Below are 15,443 nucleotides of genomic sequence, written 5' to 3' on the forward strand. Positions count from 1 at the left end.
AAAACCATGGCTCACCTTGTACCAGTTATTTAGAATGTAAAATAATGTTCACTGTGGTCATTGGGTGCAGCTGGTATAATTAGGGGCAGCTGGCAGATGCTACAGACTATTTATTCTGAGTAAATAAAGAAAATATTCATAAGCCAATGGGAAGACTACATCTCGAGTCATTAGTTTGTAAGGAAGTGCTGATTGCTCCTAATTTAGGTGATTATATCTGTCAGTCAAGTGAATATGTAATCAGTCCTAGCTTTGGTAAGAGGAGGACATATTTTCTTTATTACTACTTACACATTTCAAGTTTTAAACAAGGTGTTCAACATAGAATGAACATTATAGACAAACCCATAGTTGTAGGAATTCTACTCAGAAGAACTACCACCAGTACAGCCTTTAAACACTTTATAATTGAGCTTAAATCTGAAGCTTGAAGTATTATATTTATGTGCCTATTCCTAATGCTGGGTGTTTTCCAACTCAAGGGAAAACATTTGAGTCACACATGATATGTCAAAAAGCAAAATGAGAATTTGAGAATGCTTGTCTAGAAAACTGAAACCAAAATAACACTAGAAATTTCAAATATCTAGAATCCTAACAAATGCAGCCCAATTATGAACATGCAGTCTTTGTGATCAATGCTTTAAGAAGCCCACCGTAAGATATCTTCAATATTAACCCAGACTTATTAACATCCTAGTCACATATTCAAGTTAAGAAAAAAAATTCATTTTTCTACTAGAATCACACAGGTTCAACATCCAATGAATCTAAGGAAGTTCTTGAGATGTTAAGGAAGGTAGAGATCATTTCTTCCCGAGCCTTACATTAAATTGTGGTCAGTCTTCTCTCTTCCAGAATTTTTTATTTTGACCCTTTGTTCATCTTGAAGGATCTTCTCTGAACACCAAGTTGTTTGTGGTGCCTGGCACTGGATCAGACCATTGCTGACAATAGGAGGATTACTTCATTATTCCTCTAGGCAGCCTTGATTGTGGTCAGTTACCAGAAGAGGAGACAGAAGGAAAAGAGAGACAATGATTGCAGTTCATCTGCTGATTGGCTTCTTCCCCACTAAGGACTTTACCTGTCCCTTGAACTTACCTATTTAAACAATTTTAGTGTCTGCCTTTTCTCCCTAGGCTACTAACCCTGATACCCTGTAAGTGTTCCTATGGAGCTTCATTTCAATTGTTTCTGACCTCTTCTCATATTTGCCAACTAAATTATAATTTTTGCCTTCTAAGTTGCTGACTTTGGCTTTGAAGTCATACAGAAGCCAGTTTGAACCGAGAACACCATTTCTTACAAGTTATGCGAACTTGGGCAAGTTATTTAATGCAGTATGTGCTGCATTTCTTTATCTGCAAATGGGGGATGGTACACACACCTAGTGAAGTTGGTGTGAAGAGTAAAGGAGAAATCAGCATCAAGTTCTTAGTGCAGTTTCTGAAAAGTCTCAAGAAACACTGGACTCCGGTACAAACTTAATAAATCACATTCATTAGGTACCTTCAGATTATTTTAAATGACTTGTTAGCCTTAAGGTGATTCTCTTATCGTCAACCAGTTATACATCCACAAAATAAAGGAATATCCTAGGTTCTATTTCATAGTTCTGTTAGTGATATACATAAAAGGAAAGTACTCACATTTTAGCCTGGAATATAAGGCCCTTCACAGTTCCTCTTCTACCTTATGTCCCACATCATCACTTTTTTCCCTGGAGACAGGGCCTTGCTCTGGCACCCAGGCTGGAGTGCAGTGGTATGATCACAACTCACTGCAGCCTTGAACTCCCAGGCTCAATCTTCCCACCTCAGCCTCCTGAGTATTTGAGACTATGAGCCTGCATAACCAGCCCAGCTAATTTTAAAATTTTTTGTAGAGGTGAGGCCTTGCTATGTTGTCCAGACTGGTCTCGAATTCCTGGCCTCAAGTGATCTTCCTACCTCAACTCCGAAAGTGCTGGGATTACAGGCATGAGCTACCACACCCAGCTCACATCATCCCTTTTAAACACTGTAAACACATCTGCCAAATATCTTCATTCTCTGGACAAACATTCTCTAACCTTTATTTCATGTTGTTCCTTCATTCTGTAATGTTTTATTTCCCAATCTCCACTCTTCTCTATGCTGCCACAATACATGTCCCCCCAGAGGCCTTGTGTTCTTACAGCCTGAAATGATCCCACTATCAGCTGACTTAGCATAATTTTAAAAAGTCATTTTCTCATGACTGATCACATTCTTCCATGTGTCATAGTGACTCCTGAGGGTAAGAAGTGTTTTACTATCCCTCCCAACCTGTGCTTAAAATGGTGACTGGCAACTTGTAGGTTCAGTGATGGAGTACTGAAGGAAGGACCATATCGTGGGGATCAGAAGCAGATATCAGTTATGCAGTCAAATATGTTCTCTCATCATTTCAAGCATTTATGTTCATATATTCCTGCTCCACTAATAGAGGTCTTCCCTGAGCACTACACCTAATGAAGCCTTGTCATTCCTGAGCCATTTGCTTTTATTTTTGTATACAACACTGTAACATTATAATATATCCTCAGAGTTATTTGTTAATTTCTGTCTCCTGCTAGAATGTAGGCTTCATGAGCACGAGTTCACCTTTTTAATGACAGTAAGCCTTAGCAAGAACTCTAAGTATTTGTTGAGCAAATGAATGGATACATGAAATCATCACAGGATCTACTGCGTTAAAGTGTTATGGATATTATTATTCTACTTTTCTAAATGTATGTAAACAGACTTTCTAGTAATTTTCATTTTGGATGTTTAGATATTATATTTTTAGAGAAGCTTTAAGTAATAGACATTTAATCAGTGCCTGCCTAAGAAACTATGAGGTGAGTTGTTTCTATAAATGGTAATCAGATCACTGTAGTTTAATTTGGTGAATTTAACTTTTTCTTTCATATCTTAATTTTCTTCTTTGGACACACAAAGAGATTATATTGGTAAATAATGACTTTCCTTTAGCCTAGGATTTTGCTTTTCAAACAGATTTGGGACTTAAATGAAGGGTTAAGCAGGATGAGAAGGTCCATGCCTTTCCTTCCCTTCTTCCCTGTCCTCTCAGGCTCCCTTGACACCTGTGACACCCCTGCCCCCGCAAGCCTCATCTTCCCAAAGCCTGTCACCTTACCTCTTCTCATTTGCCCAAGTGCAATGTCAGTGTTAAGTAAGCCATAGTTCACAGCTTTTATTAATACATAGTATAACATTTGTAAGGAAATGCAACAGGCTTTCGCTATGCTTTCACAATAGGATGAGGCTGTCCTTGAGGTTTGAGGTTTATTTGCCTAACACTTGGCATCCAGGAACTTCAATAAATATTTGTTGGAGAAATGAATGATCCATTCACAGACTCATTAGGCCCTGATTGTGTCTGTGGGTCACAACAGAACACTCTTCTTATCAGATCTTATCTGACTTGATTTGCTCTGTGACACTTAACTACCTCTCTTTTCTCTAATCCTGTCCCATAACACTCCTTAGTTTTCTTCTTTCCTCTTGACTGTGTCTTCTTAATCTTCTTTGCTTCTCTTCCACCTTCTCTGTAAGTGGTGATGCTCCCTGCCCTTCCCATTAGGTTCTGTATTGACCTTCAGATATTCCCCTTGGATGACCTCATTCATGTCCATGACTTCAACCACCACCACCCAGACATGGATGACTTCCAAATAGATATCCTTAGCCCTGATATTTCTATGTCCCACACCCTGTAGATTTCTTTCCATCTCTGGGAATAAGTCCTATATTGCTATTAACTATCTCTACTAGTAAACACTAAAATGCCTTTTTTTTTTTTTTTTTTTTTTTTTAAGACAGTCTTGCTCTACTGCCTAGGCTAGAGTGCAGTGGTTTGATTCCGGCTCACTGCAACCTCCACATCCTGGGTTCAAGTGATCTTCCTGCCTCAGCCTCCCAAGTAGCTGGGACTACAGTCACACATGACCATGCTCGGCTAATTTTTTTGTATTTTTTGAATTTTTATATTTTGGGGGATTTCACCACGTTGGCCAGACTGGTCTTGAACTCCTGACCTCAAGTGATCCATCTACCTCGGCCTCCCAAAGTGCTGGGTTTACAGGCATGAGCCAATGCACCTAGCCTCTAAAATGCCATTTCTGACTCCCCATCAAACTAAGATTGACCACCCACAAATCATCCCTTACCCTCTCCTTTGCCTCTCTCCCCATATTAAATCAGCTGTCAAGACCTCTCTCTTCTATGTCTTCTGTTGATTTCAATAAATATATGGAATAATTACTGTATGTTGGGTTACCATCTTTCAGAGTCTTCCATCTCTCTGTCTCTTCTACCTTAAGCATCTTCTCTTGAGGAAAACTGCAGTTACCTGGCCTCTGTCTCTATCAGGTTACTCACACCCCTCCCATCTACCCTTCACATTGCCACTGCCAAGTGGGCTTTCTACAAATTGAATCTCAGCATGCTCCTCCTCCCTTACTTAAAACCCTTCATGGCTTCCTGTATTTTCAGGATGAAGTTCAAACTAGCCCCATTTGAGCATAAAAGTCATTTAAGATACAACCTTATTTTAATTCTCCACCCTCATTTCTGACTCCTATAGCCCAGGAGTCCAAGTCCTTCAAACTGTACCCCACCCCACTGAATGGTTGTGCCCAGCTTTCTCTTCACCCATTCTTCTCTGGCCATTCTGCCATGCCTTAAAAACTGGCCATTTCAGCAAGAGAATTTCTGTCCTTCTATTTTTTTCCCTTATCCTCTTCATACCACTCTGAATATTTAGAGTGCATAATAGATTTTTGTCTACTTGTCTATCTCACTAGACGATGCGCAATTTGAGGTTTGTGTCACCAGCATCTAGAACTGTCTAGACCAGTGTTTCTTAAAGTGGGGTCCCCAGGTCCTCCTGGTGATGACAGGATCATTTGGTTTTTGTTAATATTCGTACTTGGGCCCTCCTCACCCCTACAGGACCTAGAGGATAGGAGTTTTTGTTTTTTTCTTTAGTTTTTAAAAAAAATTTTTTTTATTTTAGTTTCTCCACTTTGCTAGAGAAATTTTTTTTAAACTAGGTGACATTTATGAATATTATAGATATTGAGTAAATGTTTTTGAATAAACAAGTAAACCAGCTGGAGCTCTCATTCATGTTTTTTTTTTTTTTAAGGAAAAATGGTTGTTTTATTTATTAGTACTTAAACCAGCCAAAGTAGTACTGATGTCATAATGCAGCAAACACAAGACCTCTTTCCACAAATATTAGCATAATCAACAAAATAGGGGCTATAGTAAAACAGAGCCAAAAAGGGCTGAGGAAATCAATGAAGTATGTTACAGCTTAACCCTTCACCCTTCTCGTCAATAGGGTTTTTATTTTATTTTATTTTGACATGAAGTCTGGCTCAGCCATCCAGGCTGGATTGCTGTGGCACCATCTGGGCTCAGCCTCCCGAGTAGCTGGGATTACAGGCGCCTGCCACCACGCCCGGCTAATGTTTGTATTTTAGTAGAGACAGGGTTTCACCACGTTGGCCAGACTGGTCTCGAACTCCTAACCTGAGGTGATCTGCCTCCCTTGGCCTCCCAAAGTGCTGGGATTACAGGCATGAACCACTGCGCCTGGCCTCAGTAGAGTTTTTTAAAAAATAAGCAAAGCCTCCCAATCCCAAACAATAGGAATGTATTTTCATCACACCAATTTGTACTTTTATTTCTTCTTATTTTTTTCTTATTCTTGAGGTTAGATTCTAAACCCTAAAGATACCCAAACTAGTATTAGATCTAGTTATCTATGGATAACTAGAGACAGCTAGTATCAAGTTGTCTTTAGCAGCCAAGGTGATTAAAATGCCTTTTCTCCAGGAAGATCCAATAGGAAAAAAAAAACGAAAGAAAGAAAGAAAGAAACCTCTCTGATTAAGCTCCAACCATACTCCACCCTCCATCAAATTGACTAGATAGGCATAATGGAAACCGGAACACGTGGTTTCCAAACAAGAAAAATCCTATCAGGGAGGGGAGGAGGGGAGAGGAAGGTTCAGCCAGTGCCCAGACTGAAATTGAGTAATTTCAATTTCACTCATCTTCACATATCTTCAGGTTGCATGTTCGTGGAGTAGTTTAGGAATAAATCCATGGTTTGTGGACTACTACAATACCTAGTCGTCTACTGTATTACATTAAGGCCTTCCCCAGCAGCTTCCAAGGCAGCCTCCAAGTCACTGGCAGGAGAATTTGGGTGGAACTGCAAGCAGGACTGCAGAGATTCCTCTCCACAGTTATAGAAGGGACTGTTCCAGGCCTGATTGTTCCAGGACTGGGTGCACCAGGTCTCAGCGTTCCAGAAGTGTTTGCTCCAGAACGGGATGTTCTAGGTCTGGTTGCTCCAGGATGAATTGTTCCAGGTCTGGTTGCTCCACATTGGAAGGTTCCCATTTGGGTTTACCAGGCATCCCTGGTGGCAGGAAGAGTAGAGGCTGGGGTAGGTAGGTACTGAGGCCTTCTGAGTCACACTGTTGCTATTCTTTGTCCAGTTGTTTTTCTGCCACGTCTTAGATTTCATTCTCTGGTTCTGGAAGCCGGTCTTCACCTGTTTGTAGCTAAGGTTCAGGATGTTGGAAAGTTCTTGCATCTGCTGGAGGCTGAGGTATTTCTGTCTCTGAAATCTATCATTGAGTACCCACAGCTGGGCAGAAGAGAACACAGTTCTGGTCTTCTGTTTCTTGACCAAAACCTTGTCTTCCTTTTTTGTGGCACTATTCTCTGCAGAAGTGGATTGTTTGCCTTTGGGATTGGTGGAAGAATCAGGGCTGTCCTGAATAAGCAGATCCATGGAAGAAGGAAGAGGAGAGACAGTCTCTGTGTGAGGCATCTCAGCAGAAGACATTTGCAAGGATGGATGGTTTTCTTCAGACCCACAAACCACAGGTGTAGGTGACCAGTCTTTACAGTCGGATGCTTCGGAGCAAGGCAGGCTTTATGGACAAGCTGTACTCACACTCATGTCATTATTGGAGAAGAGTAGGAAAAATTTAAGAGGTGGACTGGAAAAAAGGCTAAGATGGCTTTAAGACTTTTTTCTGGAAGATCTTAGAGAAGTATGACCTCCAGGAGCGAAAGTATCAAGAAGTTGGGATGAAGTGAGTTGCCTTCACAATAACAGGAGGCAGCCAGCTCAGTCCAGCAAAAATCCATTCATGTTTTTAAGTTCACATACACTGTATTAACTTGGATTTGTTACTGTTAATTCTAAAAATACTCCTGTTTATAAAAGAGGCTGTTTAGTTTTCTAGAGAAAAGTCTGCCTATTTGTCTTAATGTGAACTTGAGGATTTGGAGATTCTGTGGCCAATTTTGATCAATATAAACAGATAATTTGAATCGTTCAGATTAAAAAAATAATCCACACAACTCTGGATTTCAGCATCCCAAACTCTTCTAGCCCTTCTGGTGACTCCTGAAAGGTGTCCCACCTCTCTGTAACTCAGTTTCCCTCAGTGTAAATATCATACTGCGAAGCAACAGGGATTGGAACATCAACACAACAGATATTTCCTAAGTACTTCATTATTTTCAGTTCAATGTCCAAGGTGCAGACCTTACATATAGTACAGTCATTGATAATTTAGGAGGCTTCCTTAACTATAAAAAGTTCTCTTATATTCAAATAAACTAGTGCAGCCAGAGCTTTTATATAGGAGTGGGAGTTAGAGTGAATATCTAATGATCTTTATATGTATTAAACTTCCATAATGTTTCCTTGAAAAAAATGTGTACTTACCTATATTTATATGCATTTAAATGCCTAAATACAGACCCATGAACAGATATAAATTTGCTGTCTTTGATATCCTAAAATGACTGATGGTCATGTGCATAAAAGCTAGTCTGAGAACCCTGGAGCCTGCTAGACAGGTTGAGCTTCTGAGTAAGCACTGCGGCTATTGCAGTGCTCAGCCCACGTGATATGTTTTGCTTAAAGGGAACTATCCAATACCCGGCCAGATGGATGATGGTGAACATTTTGGTTTAATACTGCTTATTACTATATCACTTTAATCTGCCTAAAATTGTTCACAGAACATTGTCCTTATATGTTTCTGGGAAGTTACTTTTCCTTGGGCTACTGTGTTGGTTCTGCTTTAGCGTCCTTGGTTCAGTCATTTTTAATACTTGGTCATTCAAGCTTAATTAAATGAGAATAATTACGGCCAAAATGCCCAGGAAGTATCAGATGGCTTTTTGGTTTTGTTTCCCTGCTATCTTATGGTACTGATAGAGCTCCCACAGATCAGCAGCTCAATAGAGGAGGGAGGCTCTACAAATGTCACTTTAAATATATTTACATTTTAGAGGAATTGGCTTGCTAGTTGTAGTCCATGTTAATAAATCACCACAGAATCCCACATACTGTTAGTAGCAACAGAACTTGGTGCCTTACATTCAGAGGAGTTGTAATTGAAATTCAGGGTATTAAAATTGTGTTGGGTAGCCAGGTGCAGTGGCTTATGCCTGTAATCCCAGCACTTTGGGAGGCTGAGGTGGACAGATCACAAGGTCAAGAGATGGAGACCATCCTGGTCAACATGGTGAAACCCCATCTCTACTAAAAATACAAAAATTAGCTGGGCGTGGTGGCTCATGCCTGTAGACCCAGCTACTCAGGAGGCTGAGGCAGAATTGCTTGAACCCAGGAGGCAAAGGTTGCGGTGAGCTGAGATCCACCACTGCACTCCAGCCTGGTGACAGAGCAAAACTCCATCTCACCAAAAAAAAAAAAAAAAAAAAAAAGATTGTGTTGGGCTGGAAATAATGAAAAAATCAACAAATAGAATCTTAATCATGTACGGGAATTGCCTTGTTTCACTCAACGGAAGTCTAGAGCACACAATCTAGAGCTGACAAGGCAGCTGGATGATGCTATCAGGAAACTAAGCTGATTTCATCTTTTACTTCCTTCTTTCTTTTTCATGCGTGCTGCCCCATGGCTATAAGATGGTTGCTGCCAGGCATCAGGTTTGTGACTGGGAAGAAAAGAGAAGAGCAAAGAAATAAAACTCCAAAGGGACATGCAGACAAGTCTCTATGTTTTAAAAACCTTTCCCAGAAGCCCCACGTGGCCACTTCTATTTTCATAATCATTGCCATAGCTTCATCTCAGACTAATCTCTGAAAAGGAGCAAGGCAAATCAGTGTCATGGATGGGCATTCAGTCATATTGCCATACTTAGCCTCACAATTGACCCAGTCCAGTGAAGCTAGGGTTCCAATCAAAGAACATCTTGTGGTGTGTATCCCTTAACTATAACTAATCTGTCCTGGTGTTAAGGCATCTCTTGAGAGACTCAAGGACTTTTTAGGAGGTGACAGATGACACTAGGGAACACACTGTTTCTCAGCTGGTAAGAAGAGAAAGCAATCCAGTATAGATGTGCATCCCTTGAGAAATATATAAAACAATAACAATTATTTGATTCTTAAAAATAATTATTAATTTTTCTTAAATAGGAAAGCTCCCCAAATGTTTTCAAAATACAATTTAGTTTTTTGAAAAAAAGATTTATACATAATTTTTCTGGACTAAATCTGCTACGTAAAGCAAGATAAGCCTGTCCTTTTGAAAAGTTTATTTTGCCTGTGAGTACTGACTGTGTAGGTTGATGCAAAAGTAATGGCAAAACCACAACAACTTGTGCACCCACCTAAAATCTTAGTAGCTCAGTTACATACTTATCTATCCTCATCAGTCCAGCTTTTCTTGTATCTTCCAAAACATGTTCCAAGTGAGCTGAGAACTTTCCTTTACAAGTTCTGTCTTGTTGGTTGGAAACATGGATGGCTGTTTTCTCGGTCTTGAAACTGACATTGTTGCATGTTGGTAGTTGACACATGGTGGGAGGAGCATAATTTTATATCTAAGAACACGATAAGCACCAAAACAAATGAGGAAATATTAGACCTTGCTGTCGCCCCTATGCTCACAGATAAGTGTCTGAGTGAAATTGTTTGCAGAAGGCACCCAATGAACTTCATACACCCATATGTGCAAAACATTTAACCAGTTGCTCTGAAATGACGCTCCAGTTGGGAGGGTACAGATGCAGGAACTTCCTGTAACCACACTGCCCATGACGCCTGCCTTATCCTCACCTCCAAGCCCTGCTGTTGTCTAAAACCTGTGCCATTCCCACCAGACTTACTCAAGTTCCAGCTTTCATTTCATCAGTGAGTGATCTTTATATATCACAAATCCAAGCACGTGACTTCATTCATTTAAAACCTTCAATGGCTACCCATTACTCTTAAGATGAAAAAGAAACGTCTTAACATAGCTTATAAGAGTCCTCATGATCTTGCTTCCACTTAACTTCTTGTGCCTTCATCTCAACACTCTCCCACTTTGTAATTGAAGGTCAAGTACTCTAAATTTCTTAGAGTTGTTTGAAGGTGCTTTCTCTCTCATGCCTCTGGCTCTTTGCCCACACCGTTGCCTCTCACTTTCTTTACCAGGCTTATACTCGTCCTGTCTGAATATGTCTCCAGAAAGCCTTCTCTGACCCAACAAGATGGGGTTACCATGCCTCCTATATGTTTCCTAATTTTACTTTTGACTTTTTTTTTTTTTTTTCTTGAAACAGGGTCTCTCTGTGTAGCCCAGGCCAGTCTTGAACTCCTGGGTTCCAGCGATCCTCCTGCCTTGGCCCCCGAAAGTGCTGGGATTACAGGTGTAAGCCACTGTGCCCAGCCTGTTTGCTTATTTTTAGTACCCTGCTTTTCTGTTTACTTGTCTATTTTCCCCCAAAACATGTCTGGGTGCAAGGAGTGTGTCTGTTTCATTAACTATTCTCAATGCTTAGGACATAGTTAGCCCTTAATAAATATTTACTGAATAGCTGTATGCAAGAATGAATGAATCAAAAGTCTCCTTATTCTCAGCCCAGATAAATTCTTCTTAGTCATGATAGATAATTCAGTAAAATTTTGTACCATAAACCAAAAGGCTTTGAAAAGTTTTATTAAGTAAATATCTTTGATTTCTGTCATTAAACGATCATCCTCAAAGCCTGGAAAACTATTTTTCACCTGATGTAACTCATAACTTATGAAGAAAAATAAATGTTATCCCTAAGTTTCAGTTTTACTTTTAAAAGGATAAGGAATTTTAGATTAATTTAATGTTTTTCTTAGACTCTCCCATAGAGGAGAAGCTTTAGGAGCTTAGTGAGACATAGGTTTACCTTCTTTTTTTTTTTTTTTTTTTTTTGAGACGGAGTTTTGCTCTGTCGCCCAAGCTGGAATGCAATGGTGGGATCTCGGCTCACTGCAACCTCTGCCTCCTGGGTTCAAGTGATTCTCCTGCTTCAGCCTCCTGCATAGCTGTGATTACAGGCGTGTACCACCACACCCGACTAATTTTTGTATTTTTAGTAGAGACACGGTTTCACCATGTTGGTCAGGCTGGTCTCAAACTCCTGACCTTGTGATCCAACCACCTCGGCCTCCCAAAGTGCTGGGATTACAGGCGTGAGCCACTGCACCTGGCCAGGCTTACCTTCTTAGAGGCATGGTATTGTGGCAACAATGGTGCATATATCCTGTGTCTCTTAGTGTAGAGTAGAAGAGATGGTCTACTACTTTTCCTCTCTTTTCAAAGTCTTTGCTTTTTTTAATGCACTGATGTTTTTTTTTGTAATTACAATATTAGCCAGAAGTATTTTATTGTAGGATTTTTTTTTGTAGGATATAATTAATTTTGATATGCATGTTATCAAAGTGATGTCATCTTTGAGATAGGAAATCAAAGAGTCCTGAAGGATTCTGGATGAGAGTGGCTGAAGATAGGTAGCTAAATCATCATGATAAAAGCATGAAATAGTGGCTCAAGCTCAAATTTTAAAATCTCTTAAGACTCTTACTTCAGTGCACATTTTATGGTTACTCTTCTAGATTGAGAAAGTCTGGGAAGAGGAAATCTGTCTTTGCAAGCACCTCATCGGTTCTGTTGCAGGTGGTCAGTGAACCATTTTGAGAAACACATAAGATTAGCTGGTAAAAATGCTTAGTTCAAAAATGTGAGTGTGTGTACATATGGTTGTTAGAAGACTAGCACCTTCAAATCCTCTTAAATTTGTTCCATAACACCAGAGAGTATATTAGAAGTTTGGAGGAAATTGGCATCAAATTTTTCACTACCCTCCATATGTATACTTCCTTGGGAGGCCTCCCAAAAGTCAAAGAGGGGCAAAATTCAGTTACTGATTTGTCATTAGTGGGAATTCCAAGCTTTGCCCCCTCCCTTGTTTTACTCCACTCCACTCAGGCCAAGATTTGAGGGTCGGGTGCAGCGACTCATGCCTGTAATCTCAGCACTTTGGGAGCCTGAGGCAGGTGGATCGGCTTTGAGTCCAGGAGTTCGAGACTAGCCTGGGCAACATGGCGAAACCTCATCTCTACAAAAGATACAAAAATTATCTGGGCATGGTGGTACATGCTTGTAGTCCCAGCTACTTTGGAGGCTGAGGTAGAATTGTTTGAGCCTGGGATGTGGAGGTTGCAGGGAGCCAAGATCATACCATTGCACTCCAGCCTGGGGAACAGAGATCCTGTCTCACAAAAAAAAGATTTGATAGTTTTTGTTTTTTTACCATCACTGGGGCCAAATCAGTTTTTCTCTGTCTCTAATTCTTGCTCCCAATCCTTTTCTCCCTTCTCTTACTCTGACTAAAATTTACATGTTATTTTTTATTATAAAAGTAATAAAAACATTCTTTTTGTAACCCACATAAATACAAGTAGAAAATAATCACCTATAAACCAAATCCCTATCTTTTTTCTTTTGAGATGGAGTCTTGCTCTGTCACCCAGGCTGGAGTGCAGTGGCGCCATCTTGGCTCACTGCAGCCTACACCTCCCAGGTTCAAGTGATTCTTTTGCCCCAGCCTCCTGAGTAGCTGGGACTACAGGCGTATGCCACCATGCCTGGCTAATTTTTTTTATTTTTTTAAAGAGAGATGGGGTTTCACTATGTTGACCAGGCTGGTCTCGAACTCCTGACCTCAGGTGATCCGCCCACCTCAGCCTCCCAAAGTGCTGGGATTACAGGTGTGAGCCACCATGCCTGGCCTAAATCCCTATCTTTCTAATAGAGTAAATAAAATTAAGTTTTATTAATTTATAAGGAAAATTAAATTTTATCCATCCCTTTCCTTATGTATATTATCTTGGTCTTCCATTCATAGAGCCACTGAGTTCTATAAAGATACGAAGATATTCTGGAAACATGTAGGGAAATGTAGAAAGACTTTTTAAAAAAGTGTTTATGTTTTTAAAGAAACAACAATATCTAATCTTTGAAATGTTTATGTTTCTACTTAATGATGATTTCCTAAAATTGAGATCAGCTTATAAGTATATAATGTTATTACTCAGCTGAAAATTGAAAACTTCATCTCGACTCACTGAACCATTGGACTAAAAGGCTTTATTGTTTAAAAAATGGAAATGGGTAGTTGTTAGAGTATATTTTAAAAATAAAAATCACTCAATGCCTTTTTATTTTAGTTTAAAAGTAACATTTATTCCTTTCATTTGCCTTCTTTTCAAAAATTCTGATTTCCACATTACCATTAGGTTTTACTTTTCTATATGTTCACTTATGTCACTTATGTCACTTATGTCCTGTCCTTCCCTGCTGACTCATGATGAAAATTGAAAGCCTATTTTTTTGTCCTTGTCAGAAATCATACTTTTTTCCGACTTGGACCTAAAAAGAGTTGGCCAGTGAAGCAGAATTAATGTGCTTGTAGAAAATCTGTCTAGTTGAGAGTAATCCTGGCAGTTTCTTCCAGAACTAGCCTTTGCTTATGTATATTCAGGTTTGGGTTTGCAAGAGGAAATCCTGAAAGAACAATAAACACATTTTTTTTTTTTTAAGTTCCAGGATACATGTGCAGAACGTACCTGTTTGTTACTTAGGTAAACGTGTACCATGGTGGTTTGGTGCACCTATCAACCTGTCACCTAGGTATTAGGCCCCACATGCATTAGCTTTTTGTCCTGATGCTCTCCCTCCCCTCGCTCCCTGTACCACAGGCCGCAGTGTGTGTTGTTCTCTTCCTCGTGTCCATGTGTTCTCATTGTTCAGTTCCTACTTATGAGTGAGAACATGCAGTGTTTGGTTTTCTGTTCCTGTGTTAGTTTGCTGAGGATGATGGCTTCCAGCTTCATCTATGTCCCTGCAAAGGACATGATCTCATTCCTTTTTATGGCTGCACACTATTCCATGGTGTATATATACCACATTTTCTTTATCCAATCCATCATTAATGGATATTTGGGTTGGTTTCATATCTTTGCTATTGTGAATAGTACTGCAGTAAACATACATATGCAATAAGCAAACATTCATTATAATAGAATAGTTTATAATCCTTTGGGTATATACCCAGTAATGGGATTGCTGGGTCGAATGGCATTTCTGGTTATACACATTCTTTTTTTTTTGAGACGGAGTCTCGCTCTGTCACCCAGGCTGGAGTGCAGTGGCCGGATCTCAGCTCACTGCAAGCTCCGCCTCCCGGGTTTACACCATTCTCCTGCCTCAGCTTCCCAAGTGTCTGGGACTACAGGCGCCTGCCACCTCGCCCGGCTAGTTTTTTGTATTTTTTTAGTATAGATGGGGTTTCACCGCATTAGCCAGGATGGTCTTGATCTCCTGACCTCATGATCCACCCGTCTCGGCCTCCCAAAGTGCTGGGATTACAGGCTTGAGCCACCGCGCCTGGCCCCATACACATTCTTTATGAAGAAAGATTAAATAAATTCTTCTCTAGTGTCAAGCTCTAAACCTGTTTTAATTCAAGACTTTACTGTGGTACCTTCTAATCTGTCTACAGACTGTCTAGTTTAACTCACAAGAGGCAGTAACAGAAACTGGGATTTCTTGGTAACTAAGATTTATAGTTATCTTTTAAAGAAGATTTTAGTTATTGATAAAAATGAACAAACCTTCTTTACTATAGTCTGGACACTTTCATGCTCATTTTTCGTGCATGATATTTATGACTATGCAAACTTAGCTGTATTTACCTGAAAAGTTACTGAAAGGAGAACTATTGCCCAGATACACATTTATAGATATATGCTCAAATGACATCTCAATATGTTGAATTTTCCAAAGACAAAATCAGTAGAATATGGTAAATTTTACCTTTGAAGATAGTTCTTACCTTGACTATTGCTCTCTGCCTTATGCATTTCCTCCCAGAGTGGCTCATTCCCACAGTTCCTTCCAGTCTTGGCTCACATTCACCTTCCCAGTGTGCCACCCTGTTTAACACTGTGCTCTGTCTCTCACTCTCCATCGCATTTTCCACCTGCACCCACTTGCTTTTTTCTTTCCATAATATTTGTAATTTTCTAACATACTATATA

The 15,443-nt window shown here is 39.9% G+C and overlaps 1 protein-coding gene and 1 pseudogene across 1 annotated transcript in view; one reads left to right on the forward strand and one right to left on the reverse strand.

Moving 5' to 3' along the window:
* ELOVL6 (ELOVL fatty acid elongase 6) overlaps positions 1-15,443 on the forward strand; it is a 151,259-nt gene that overhangs the window by 65,662 nt on the left and 70,154 nt on the right. The window lies entirely within an intron of this gene.
* LOC126954942 (homeobox protein NANOG-like) lies at positions 5,969-7,236 on the reverse strand (annotated as a pseudogene).

Source organism: Macaca thibetana, chromosome 5, assembly GCF_024542745.1.
Source record: "Macaca thibetana thibetana isolate TM-01 chromosome 5, ASM2454274v1, whole genome shotgun sequence".
NCBI lineage: Eukaryota > Metazoa > Chordata > Mammalia > Primates > Cercopithecidae > Macaca > Macaca thibetana.